At 37.0% G+C, this 12,640-nt stretch overlaps 1 protein-coding gene and 1 pseudogene across 1 annotated transcript in view; one reads left to right on the top strand and one right to left on the bottom strand.

Moving 5' to 3' along the window:
* AGBL1 (AGBL carboxypeptidase 1) overlaps nt 1-12,640 on the top strand; it is an 832,432-nt gene that overhangs the window by 791,161 nt on the left and 28,631 nt on the right. The gene's annotated exons all lie outside the window — the stretch shown is intronic.
* LOC128773287 (U2 spliceosomal RNA) lies at nt 3,420-3,533 on the bottom strand (annotated as a pseudogene).

Genomic DNA, 12,640 nt, shown 5'->3' with positions numbered 1-12,640 from the left:
CATACTGTTTTCCACAGAGACTGTACCAATTTACATTCCCACCAACAGTGCACAAGGGTTCCTTTTTCTCCACATCCTTACCAACACCTACCTATTTCTTCTCTTTTTGATACTATCCATTCTGACAGGTGTGAGGTGATACCTCATAGTAGTTTTAATTTGCATTTCCCTGAGGATTAGTGCTATTGAACTAATAGACATGAAAATGTCTATTAGCCATCGGCATGTCTTATTTGGAAAAATGTCTATTCAAGTCCTCTTCTCACTATTAATCACATTATTTGTTTTGTACATGTGTGTTGGATTAAGTTCTTTATATATTTTGGCTATTAACCTCTTATTAGGTATATTATTTGCAAATATCCTCTCCCATTTAGTAGTTTGCCTTTTCGTTTGTTGATGGTTTCCTTTGCTGTGGCAAAGCTTTTTATTTTGGTGTAGTCCCAATAGTTTATTTTGCTTTTGTTTCCCTTGTCTGAGGAGGCATATCTAAAAAATGTTGCTGAGACCAATGTCAAAGAGATTACTACCTATGCTTTCTTCAAGGAGCTGTATGATTTCAGGTCTCATATTTAGGTTTCCATGCATTTTGAGTTTATTTTTGAAAATGGTATAAGAAAGTGCTTCAGTTTCATTCTTTTGCATGGAGCTGGCCAGTTTTCCCAGCACCATTTTTTGAAGACTGTCTTTTCCCCATTATATATTCTTTTATCATATATTCTTAGCTCCTTTGTCATAGATAAAGCCAACTGCTTTTAAATGTTAGTCACATCTACAAAACACCCTTATAGCAAACATTCACCCTAATGTTTGACTAAACAACTGATCACCATTATCTAGCCAAGTCAACACTTAACCATCACATACGTCAGAGATGAATTACTATTTAGCAATCATAAGTAATGAATTACAAAATAGATCCTCTTTCTCCACATCCTCGCCAACATCTGTTGTTGCCTGAGTTGTTAATGTTAGCCATTCTGACAGGTGTAAGGTGGTATCTTATTGTGGTTTTGATTTGTATTTCCCTGATGATGAGTGATAGTGAGCATTTCTTCATGTGTTCGTTGGCCATCTGAATGTCTTCTTTGGAGAAGTGTCTATTCATGTCTTTTGCCCATTTCTTCACTGGATTATTTGTTTTTTGGGTGTTGACTTTGATAAGTTCTTTGTAGATTTTGGATACTAACCCTTTATCTGATATGTTATTTGCAAATATCTTCTCCCATTCTGTCGGTTGCCTTTTAGTTTTGCTGATTGTTTCCTTCACAGTGCAGAAGCTTTTTATTTTGATGAGGTCCCAGTAGTTCATTTTTGCTTTTGTTTCCCTTGCCTCCAGAGATGTGCTGAGTAAGAAGTTGGTGCGGGCAAGATCAAAGAGGTTTTGCCTGCTTTCTCCTTGAGGATGTTGATGGCTTTCTGTCTTACATTGAGGTCTTTCATCCATTTTGACTTTATTTTTGTGTATGGTGTAAGAAAGTGGTCCAGTTTCATTCTTCTGCATGTCGCTGTCCAGTTTCCCCAGCAGCACTTGCTGAAGAGACTCTTTATTCCATTGGATATTTGCAAGCTGGTGCAGCCACTCTGGAAAACAGTATGGAGGTTCCTCAAAAAAACTAAAAATAGAACTACCCTACTGCCTGGCAATTGCACTACTAGGCATTTATCCAAGGGATACAGGTGTGCTGTTTTGAAGGGACACATGCACCCCCATGTTTATAGCAGCACTATCAACAATAGCCAAAGTATGGAAAGAGCCCAAATGTCCATCGATGGATGAATGGATAAAGAAAATGTGGTGTATACATACAATGGAGTATTACTTGGCAATCAAAAAGAATGAAATCTTGCCATCTGCAACTACGTGGATGGAACTGGAGGGTATTATGCTAAGTGAAATTAGTCAGAGAAAGACAAAAATCATATGACTTCACTTATATGAGGACTTTAAGAGACAAAACAGATGAACATAAGGGAAGGGAAACAAAAATAATATAAAAACAGGGAGGGGGACAAAACAGAAGAGACTCATAAATATGGAGAACAAACTGAGGGTTGCTGGAGGGATTGTGGGAAAGGGGATGGGCTAAATGAGTAAGGGGCACTAAGGAATCTACTCCTGAAATCATTGCTTCACTATAGGCTAATTTGGATGTAAATTAAAAAAAATAAAAAATAAAGTTAAAAAAATAAGTAATGAACTACATTTTCAAAGAGCAATATAACGGTATCTCAAAAATATTAGTAAAGTAAATAAGAAACTGAATGGGATGACTATGTAAGTACAACACATGCAATTTACTACACACACACACACATATATATGTATATATATATACATATACACACACACACATACATAAAACAGAGTAGCATAGATTGTTCAAAATGTAGTGGACATCTAGGTGGGAGTGTGCAAAGGTGACGAAGCACAAAAAGAAAAAAAAAATACATGAAACACTAGAGGTGCCTTGCATGATCTGAATGTAAGAGCATCCATTCATTAGGGACTGAGGAGTATGATTAACTCAGTTCTGTGCACGTGAGATAGAGAATCAAGTGTAATATCTTAATTGAACACAATTAAACTATTGTTAAAGTTCATATTGAATATTCTATGGCACTTTGAGATTAAAGGACATTTACTGAAGCTGGGAAGCGTACCTACTAAAATCCTACAGAAAATGTCTCTCTTTAAGATGGACGTCAACCATCACCTCTGTCATCACATGGTCATGAGGGACACAGCACTAACACAGAACAAGAAAATAAATACAACAGATGATGATTGGAAGAAAGTTAAAAATGCCTCATTATTCTCAGGTGATAGATGAATGTCTACAAAGAAAATGTAGGGAAATCTACACAAAAATATTTAGATGGACTAGAAAATTTCAGCAAGGTTATTGAAGGTTTTTTTTTAAGTAATCTCTACGCCCAAAGTGGGTCTTGAACTCATAACCTTGAGATCAAGAGCCACATGCTCCACAGACTGAGCCCGCCAGGTGCTATTAATATGTGATATATTATAAAATACCAATATATAAAATTAATAACATGCCTATATAGCAGTAGCAAACAATACGTAATTTCTAAAATTGCAGCAAAAGGAAATCAGGTGTTAATCCTGTAATATATCTAACAAAAATATAAATCATCTTTCAGAGTAAAAATATAAATTTTAATTAAAGGACCTTTAAAGAGACCAAAAAAAGCATAGATCTATAATGTACTAAATAGGAAGAATCAATATAATAAAACTGTCAATTGTTGTCATAGTAATCGATTAGCTAAACACAAACTGATTAAAATCTGAAAAGGGTTTTTCTTGAGAAACTAATTCTAAAATCCATAAAAATGAATTAAAAAAAAAACACATCCAGTGTACTTCTGGGGGAAAAACAAAAGGTTAAGAGGCAGTGGGGTAGGTGGTACTTAAATTTTCAAGTAAATATGATGACAAATCTCTCAACTTATTAAACTGATAAGAACAGATACTACACTTGATCTTAGCCAAAAGGCCGAGAAGCGATGAAATCTCTCAACTTATGTAGTCACTTCAGAGTTTCTTAACATTAGTACTACTGGCATTTGGACCAGATCGTTCCTTGTTGTGAGGAACTGTTCTGTGCATTGCAGGATGTTTAGTAGGATCCTTGGCTTCTACTTCCGCAGTTGTGACAATCAAAAGTGTCTGCAGACTTTGCCACATGTCCCCTTCTGGGAAAATTGCCCTGATTGAGCACCACTGCGTTAAAATAATTAAAATCATTCGATATTGGCATTGGTGTAGACAGACAGACTCATTACAGAGAGGAAAGAAACAAGAATCAGATGTACATGGGCATCTGCATATATAGAAGTGCTATTACAAATTCAAGGGGAAAGCTTCAACAGAGGATTCTCTGATAATTAGCTACGTATGGAAACTGATAAGTCAAATAGATGTCTTATATCAAACAAAAAAATAAATCTCTGATTAATTAAAGAACTAACTGTGAAGATCTGAATGCAAAATTAAAGCAGTATCCAACCTTTTACTAGCATTTTCACTTGTATCAATCAGTCCTAGAACAACTTCACACATATATTCAAGGAGATATTTCAGATACTTATTTTGCCCCAGTTTGTACGAGCAAAAACATGCATTGGGAACAATTTTACTATCTCTCATTAAGATAAATACACTTTATTTTTAATTTAATGGAATACTATGTATCTGTTTAAATGAATTAGCTAGATCTAAAACTATCAGCAATTTTGGAGTAAACCTCCAAAAAAAAAAAAGTAATACCAAGAGAAAAAAGCAAATTGTAAACTGATAGTTACAGTAAGATATCATATATTTAAAATGTGAAAACAATAAAACACTATAGAATAGTATATATTTTATAGTAGCCTACAAATACATTAATAGATGGAACACCAGGAGGAAAAAAATTATCTTTCTGAGAAGCAGGGGAGGACAGACAGAGGGATGATGTGGGATTTTAATTACAGATTTAAATAAATCTGTAATTAGAAAATGTTCTAAAGGAAATGTGGCACAATTTTAATATTTGTTAACGTTTGATCATCAAACATAAAACTATGTTATATACAGATGATAGATAGATAGATAGATAGATAGATAGCTATTTCTATGTGTGGAAAGTGTGTTCATAATAAAAATATAAGGTATTCTTGGTTGCCTGTACCATTGATTAGAGATATTGTTAGTGTCTAGAGACAAAATTAAATCTACCTATAAATATAAAAAATGCAATTTAGATGAGTGGTTGACAGGCCAAAGGTGACTTCCAAGGCAAACTTTCTTTTGCATCCCTCTCCTGTAAAAGTGTCCCTGCATGAGATACAGGGTGCTTCCGAGTTTTCTTAGCAAAGGCTCCACGTTCCTGCATGAGGGCCAACTGAACACATGGATGTTCTCTTTCCTGCTCGGGAGGTGATCAAAACATACACTTTAAAACCTTCTTCTGTTTTGCATTGTGACTTTGCAGCAGGCTTTCCACTTTTATTCAAATGAATTTTAATGCATGACAACATGAATTCAAATTTTTCTATATTACAGATAGCTAACTGATGAATCAGCGTGATTTTTCTTCCCTGTTTGTTAATGAGCCCTCTCTTTCTTCTTCTCCCCTCTTTACTCTTTACTTCTTTTTCTCACCTCAACACATTCATCTCTGTTCTCATTTGCTTGAATGTCCTTTCACTGGGCTTATCTTTTTCTTCCAAAGCCAAAATAATGATGCACATTATTCTTATCCGGCTCTCTCCTTACTTTTCCATTTCCAGCACAGATTTGGCCTAACCAGTGGATCATTGATTAGATGTTTACACAGTACACTGGATCTTTATTGCCCCCATTCATTTGTCTTATTCAAGGGAAATAAGATTAGATCTACTTTAATTATGTCATTTCTAAAGATATGTAAAAACCTTTAAAGTTTGGGGGAAATACAGAGTGGATCATGTTCCAAAATATGGCTGTTGTTGTTGTTGTTGTTGTTTTTAATAATTTAATAGTAGGCCTCCTACCTCTTTAACCTTTCTATGTTGAATTGAAAACAAGCAAAACAAAAGTACAGGATACGATTTATCTTGCTCTCCATGAAGAAGTCTGACTCAAAATACCTTCTCTGGAAGGAGAGACAGGCATAGGACTGGAGCAGATGTTTCCCCCTTGAGTTTTTATTTAGGCACCTCTTCCAAATCTGACATGCACTCAAGGCTTTGTCACTCTAATTACCATTAAGTTCTCTTTCCTTTTATCACTCACACACTCAGACCTATAAACTCCAGGCAATCCCGTATCAGTGACAAGTGTGAATTATCTGATTGAGATGAACTACATTCACCACTTTCTTTGCAGATGAGAGGTGCTTTATTTCCATCAGGTGCAGATCAGGTTGGAATTTGGTTTGACACAAGAGGTGGTCTTTGTCATGACCCTTGGGAGAGTACCCACCCAGAGTTTGAGTCCCCTTTTACTCTCTCAGAAGCAAAAAGAAGCCAAAGAGGGTCCACCCTGCAGTTCTACTCTAGGAGTCCTGAAAAATCAGTCAGTGTGAAGTCAAAGCTATCACCATGGTGACCAAAGTGGTCCCAATCCAGCTTTCCAGGAGACTGCAGAAGGGCTGTAACCAGAAGGACCTGATGCCAGCCAGATAGCGGAATGGCCAGAAAGCCTGAAAGTCAGGAAAAACCATCGTTTGCTTCATTTTCCCCCATAAAACACTGAACAAACCTCTGGTGTTGTGTCAAGAGAGTCCTTATTTGCAGTCATATGATGTTACTATTTTCTATTACAAATTGCAAATTCAATTCCCAAATTCAATTATCCTGGAGACAGCCAACCAGCAAGCTTAGCAGTGTCTGAAAAGGAGAACAAGTAGTACACAGGTTTATAAACACATATAGAAATACAAAACTGTTCACATATAAGCTCCAGTAAAACTGAAAATGGACAGCTGATAAATCCAGACTGGGGTAGAAATGGAGCAAGGGAGTTTTGGTGGTCAGACCTAAGACAGAATCTGGATTTGTGTGTCTTCTGGAACAGTATTCCAAAATGATCCTCCATGAGGGACACTCTATTTCTTTAATTTTTAAAATGATTATTATTTTTTTTTTTTTTTTTTTTTTTTTGAGAGAGAGAGAAAGACAGATTGTGAGCAGGGGAGGGGCAAGAGAGAGAGAGAGAGAGGGAGACACAGAATCCAAAGCAGGCTCCAGGCTCCGAGCTGTCAGCGCAGAGCCTGACGCGGGGTTCAAATTCATGAACCGTGAAATCATGACCTGAGCCGAAGTTGGATGCCTAACCCATGAGCCACCCAGGCGCCCATATTTTTTTTAATGGCCAGTGAAGCTTGGGAAACTGCATAATTCAACTTCTCCTAGAGATTCATAAAAGGTGTTAAACATATTTAAGAGTCCAAACATCCTTAAAGAAATCTCGTCTTACTTTATTTAACATTCCCCCAATTTGTTTAACCATAACACGTTTTTTTCTTAAGAAGCCTTTTTGGCAGTTCTCAGAGCTTTGAGAAACAATGATGCAGTGTAAATAAGGGCATCCCTTTAAAGATAAGACTCACATTCTAAGATTTTTATTAGAAAAATAATAATAAATAATAAATATAATAAATAATAAATAAAAATAATAAAATAAATAAAATAAAATAAAATAAAAATAATAAAATAATAATAAATAATAAAAATAAAAAACTCAGTTTTACAAGACATGTCTTGTTTTACAAGACATGTTTTGAGTTTTACAAGACATGTTTTACTGAGTTTTACAAGACATGTTTTGAGGCAAGACCTATTTAGGTCTTTGCTATTCAAAGTGTGGTTCCTGGAACAGCAACATTGGCATCACCACAGAACCTGTTAGAAATGCAGAACTCTGGTTCTGCCCCAGAGCTATGGAGCCACAATCTTGCATCATCTCTAAGAAGCCCCAGGTTACTCTGCTGCACAGAAAGTGTGAGGAAGCGTATTTTAGGAGACTCACACTTTTTTTAACTTTAAAAAATTTTTTAAGTTTATTTTTGAGAAACACAGAGATAGCATGAGCAGGGGAGGGACAGAGAGAGAGAGGGAGAGAGAGAATCCCAAGCAGGCCCTGCACCATCAGCACAGAGCCTGATGTGGGCCTAGAACCCACAAAACCATGACATCATGACCTGAGCAGGAGCCAAGAGTCGGATGCTTAATCAACTGAGCCACCCAGGCACCCCAGCAGATTCTCAGATTTTCTAAAGTATATGGATTTCATGCCTCTCTGTAAGCAAGCTGGGAAATACAAACGAGAATTATATAATTAAGGTTAATGGTGTTTGTCTTTTAAAATTTGAACATTGAAAAATTTTTAAGAGAGTAAAAGTTATATTAAAATGTAATGTAAACCTTAGGGGTGCCTGGATGGCTCAGTCGGTTGGGTGTCCAACTTCGGCTCAGGTCATGATCTCACGGTTCGTGAGTTTGAGCCCCTCACTGGATTCTGTGCTGACAGCTCGGAGCCTGGAGCCTGCTTCGTATTCTGTGTCTCCTTTCTCTGCACCTACCCCACTCATGCTCTGTCTCTCTCTGTCTCTCTGTCTGTCTCAAGTAAATAAACATTTAAAAAATTAATATATATATACACACATACATACACACACACACACACACACACACACACATATATACATATATATAATTTAAACCTTGAAGAGGTGACCAGTTTGAATAAATGCATATCAGCATTGGGTCTGGATCCAAATAACTGCATCAACATGTATGATTAAATCAAGAGAATGGCAGAATACACAAAACCAGAACAAAGTTACAACTCCCATCTGACTGGGACTTAGATTTGTTTTTTTAACGTTTATTTATTATTGAGAGACAGAGAGACGCAGAGCATGAGCAGGGGAGGGGTAGAGAGAGGGGGAGACACAGAATCTGAAGGAGGCTCCAGGCTCTGAGCTGTCAGCACAGAGCCCGACGCAGGGCTCGAACCCACAAACTGTGAGATCATGACCCGAGCCAAAGACGGTTGCCCAACCGACTGAGCCACCCAGGCGCCCTTTGACTGGGACTTAGAACAATTTTCTTGTGAGAAGGGAAAAGCATTTGGTCACACACATACGCTGTAGTTATATTGACACATTATACACAGAATCCTCATTCCATTTTCCAAAAGGGGCAACTGTAAGGCTTAGAAATATTCTTATTATTTGAAAATATCTGTGCTAACATTTGTGCATTACTCACTTACTGGTTTATGAATTCATTTCACAAGTATTTTCACTGGATTTAACACTATCCTGAGATCAGTAAGACATAAAATTTCCCATGAGAGGGCGCATAATCTTGTTTATTAGATGGATTATAATTAATCCACCAGGTTGAAAGCATGCACATTGCAAGGTTACGACAAAGAGTTCTATAAATAAAAAAAAAACATACATGACAGATGTTAGGTACATATGAGAGTGTGTTTAAGGATCTGGAAAAATCCCCATGTCATTATTTATCTGTGTCTTCTCATATCACTCAGAGGTAGTAGAGAATTAGTGTAGTATATAGGTAGAGGGTGGAGTAAGATTCTCCTTCTTCCAAGTCTCTGTGTTAGTCTTTTTTGACTTCCTGCCTTCCTTATTGAACTACTGTTCAATGGTTTTTCTGAACAATGGTTCTTTGAAGACAGTAGCTTCCCAGTGGATGCTTGATTCTTTTCAGCACTACCTAGTATCAAGCTGATCTCAGAGTTCATACATGTAAAGCTCAGGATAAGAGATCTTGGAGAAAGAATTATGAGTGATTCAAAGGTAAAACATTGGCATAATTTAAGAAGGGAAGCCAGCTTTGCATGCAATTAAGCTAATGAAATATGTGAGCCAGGAAATATACTGTGTGTTCATGTGCATGCCTGTGTGTGTGTGTCTGTGTGTCTGTGTGTGTGTCCCAGATTCTGGTTTAGTGGCTGCTCCCTGTACTGAAGGTAACCAAAATATAAGGAGAGGATAATTTAACAAAGTCTAACTGGTGATATCTGTGCTCATTAAGATAGGTATTCTTATTTATAAAGATAAGAATGATATGATCATATTTGTTAGGATTTAGAAAAAGATAAGAGGTAAGTCTATCAAGAATGGCCCAGGGGTGCCTGGGTGGCTCAGTCAGTTAAGTGTCTGACTCTTGATCTTGGCTCAGATCATGATCTTATGGTTGGTGGGTAGGCTATGCACTGTCATTTGGGAGCCTGCTTGGGATTCCCTCTCTCCCTCTCTCCTTGTCCCTCCCCTGCTCACACACTCTCCTCTCAGAATAAATAAACTTTATCTCTCTCTCTGTCTCTCTCTCTCTGTCTCTCTGTCTCTGCCTCTCTCTCTGTCTCTCTCTGTCTCTCTCTGTGTGTCTCTCTCTGTCTCTCTCTCTCTCTCTCTATATATATATATATATATTTATATATATAACAACTGTTATATAAATATATATATATATTTATATATATAACAACTGTTATATAAATATATATATATATTTATATATATAACAACTGTCTCTCTCTCTCTCTCTCTATATATATATATATAAAAGAATGGCCTAAACTGGGGCACCTGACTGGCTCAGTTGGTAGGGCATGCAACTCTTGAACTCAGGGTTGTAAGTTCAAGCTCCACGTTGGGTATAAAGATTACTTAAAAATAAAATCTTAAAAAAACAAAACAAAACAAAAAGAATGGCCCCAAATATGCAGAAACTGGTGTCAGGAACAGAGAAGAGACTGTGTCAATAACTCCACTGAGAGGTGATAAGGATATGAAACAAGGAATGTTCTATGGAGATAAAGTAGCAGGGAGGATATGAAGCACAATATTTAAGAACGCTGGAAGTGAATGACATCACAGACAGTGAATAACCCCCTCTGGAGCAGAAGTACAGGGAAGTGTTAATAAATATCAGGTGTCTATCACAGTGTATAGGAGAAATTTCTTAAGACAGGGAAGTGTTTATAAATATCAGGTGGCTATCACAGTGTATAAGAGAAATTTCTTAAGACTTTTGGGAATAGAGAGCAAACTATTTTGTCACATTCATTTTAAGAACTTGACATGACTTACGTGTTGGAAAGAATTTACTTCTGGAAAACTAAGAGACACTCTGATATAACCCAAAGAAAAAGAGAAAGGAGACCAATTGTTTTGCCTTCTTGAACTAAGCTGAAGTTCTTGATAGAGAAGTACAAGGGTTCTCAGTTTTCCTTGTACATGTTGCAGTTTATTTTGCTGAAAGAGGAAGGAAATCGACAGTCTGTCCAGCGAGGAACAAAGATTAAACTTTGGTATAAAAAATGTCGGCATTTTATCTCCATAGAACCACAACACCAGTGATAGGATAGAAGGAAGGGGAAAACAAGGAAGATAAAAGGAATAGAAAGGACGAGGAAAAAGACAAGAGAGAAGGGAGGAGGAGAAGGGGGAATAGGAAGAAATGAGAGGGTCCTGTTGTCTGTGAAGCCAGCCCAAGAAACCATAATAGAACTTTCTTTCTTTAAAGAACAAACATACTGTCTCTTGCCTCTCAGCCTCCTCTTTTTGCTGTCTGTGCTTTGTAACAGCCTCTCATTCTTCATCTCTTTGAACACTGGAAGCCCCCTGACTACTCCCCTCCTATAAGACACCAAAGGTCAAATTAAAATTGCTGTTTCTTTGGAGCCCAGCAATTGAGCCTTATGCTGGAAATATAGAGCCATTTGAGTTTGGCTGAAGAGGTCTTGAAAGAAATGAGGGAAGGCTCTTCATCTAAGAAAATCCATCCTGATTCCCTTGGTATATTGGACCTCATCTGGTATGGACCTAGTTCTTCTAATGGGACCCACCATTGGGAGCCTATGAATACCAACATGAGGACAACTGCTCTTCCATACAAGGTGTCAGCATTAATAATGAAAAGATTTTTTTTATGCAACTTGTTTACAAGATCACCTGCAACCAAGTGAAAGCCTTATATTGGGAGAAGTCATGTTCGTGAAAGTTGACATAAATGCTAAATCATGACTCACTTACACTATTCCACTGACCCAGGCGTGTGGATGAGGGCTGTGCTTTTTAACTGAATGGTCAAAAGCAGAAGATATTGACTGACTCCATGAGAAAGAAAAAAAGAAAAAAAGAGAAATTTCTCGTATCCCAGCACCTTTACTAGGAAAGTAAAATGTATGATCTTTCCTTTTACTGCCTAATTTAAATTACTTGGGTAATTATTTGGCCAACTGAACTAACTGATCATGACAGTTTTCCATTCACCCTGGATACTACCTTAGAATCTTTCTTAACACTGTATATAATAAAGACACTGTTGGTAGATAGTTAGTACTCTCTAAACCCTACTTACCAACTCTGTCATAAATTATTTATCTGAGGAGAGCAGGAGAAAGAAGTTTCATAGTTATAAGAATTGGCATCCTTGAAACAGGCTGAGTTGGCCCAACCTGTGACAAAGAGGTGAAATTCTGGCAGCTTCTATGAGGTGGTGACATCTTTTGGTGTACCTCCATACCAAGATTCAGACTTCATCTGGGTTTAGTCCACAGTGGACTGTAAGTCCACTGTACTTATACCATATGGATATAATTGCCAAGGCTACCATCACTCTGTGGATACATCAAACTTTTGGCTGCATGCCATTAAATGTTTGAATTATAAAACTCATTTGTGATCATCACACATGTGGTATATTTATCTGCCTCCCCTTTCCCTATGGGGAAAGAATGCACTGATCATCCTAATGTGAATATTCTGTTTCACAAAAGCTAGATTTCTCACATGTATTCTATATTAATATATTGCAATTCTTATTCTTTTCATTCCCTTAAAACTTAGTTTTGCATAGCCCTACATGTAATTTCCCCAATTCTTTGCTTTTTAAAAATTTTTTTTCCTGACAATGATAGATCCAGTGTCCCAATAAACTCCATCCAAAACCGATTTTCTGGACCAGGCAACTCTGTTCCTTTCATTATAATCTAGAAATAAGCAGTGTGTATACCTGAATGGTTAAGGGCAAAAAATTTGTATCAGACATATTAGATTTTACAACTGTCTGGCTACGTGACCTTTAGTGAACTTCAAAATCTTTCTATGGC

This window comes from Panthera pardus, unplaced genomic scaffold (assembly GCF_024362965.1).
Source record: "Panthera pardus isolate Hobbes unplaced genomic scaffold, ASM2436296v1 HiC_scaffold_24, whole genome shotgun sequence".
NCBI lineage: Eukaryota > Metazoa > Chordata > Mammalia > Carnivora > Felidae > Panthera > Panthera pardus.
The sequence above is the reverse complement of the archived record's forward strand: the minus strand, read 5'-3'. Positions and strand labels throughout refer to the sequence as shown.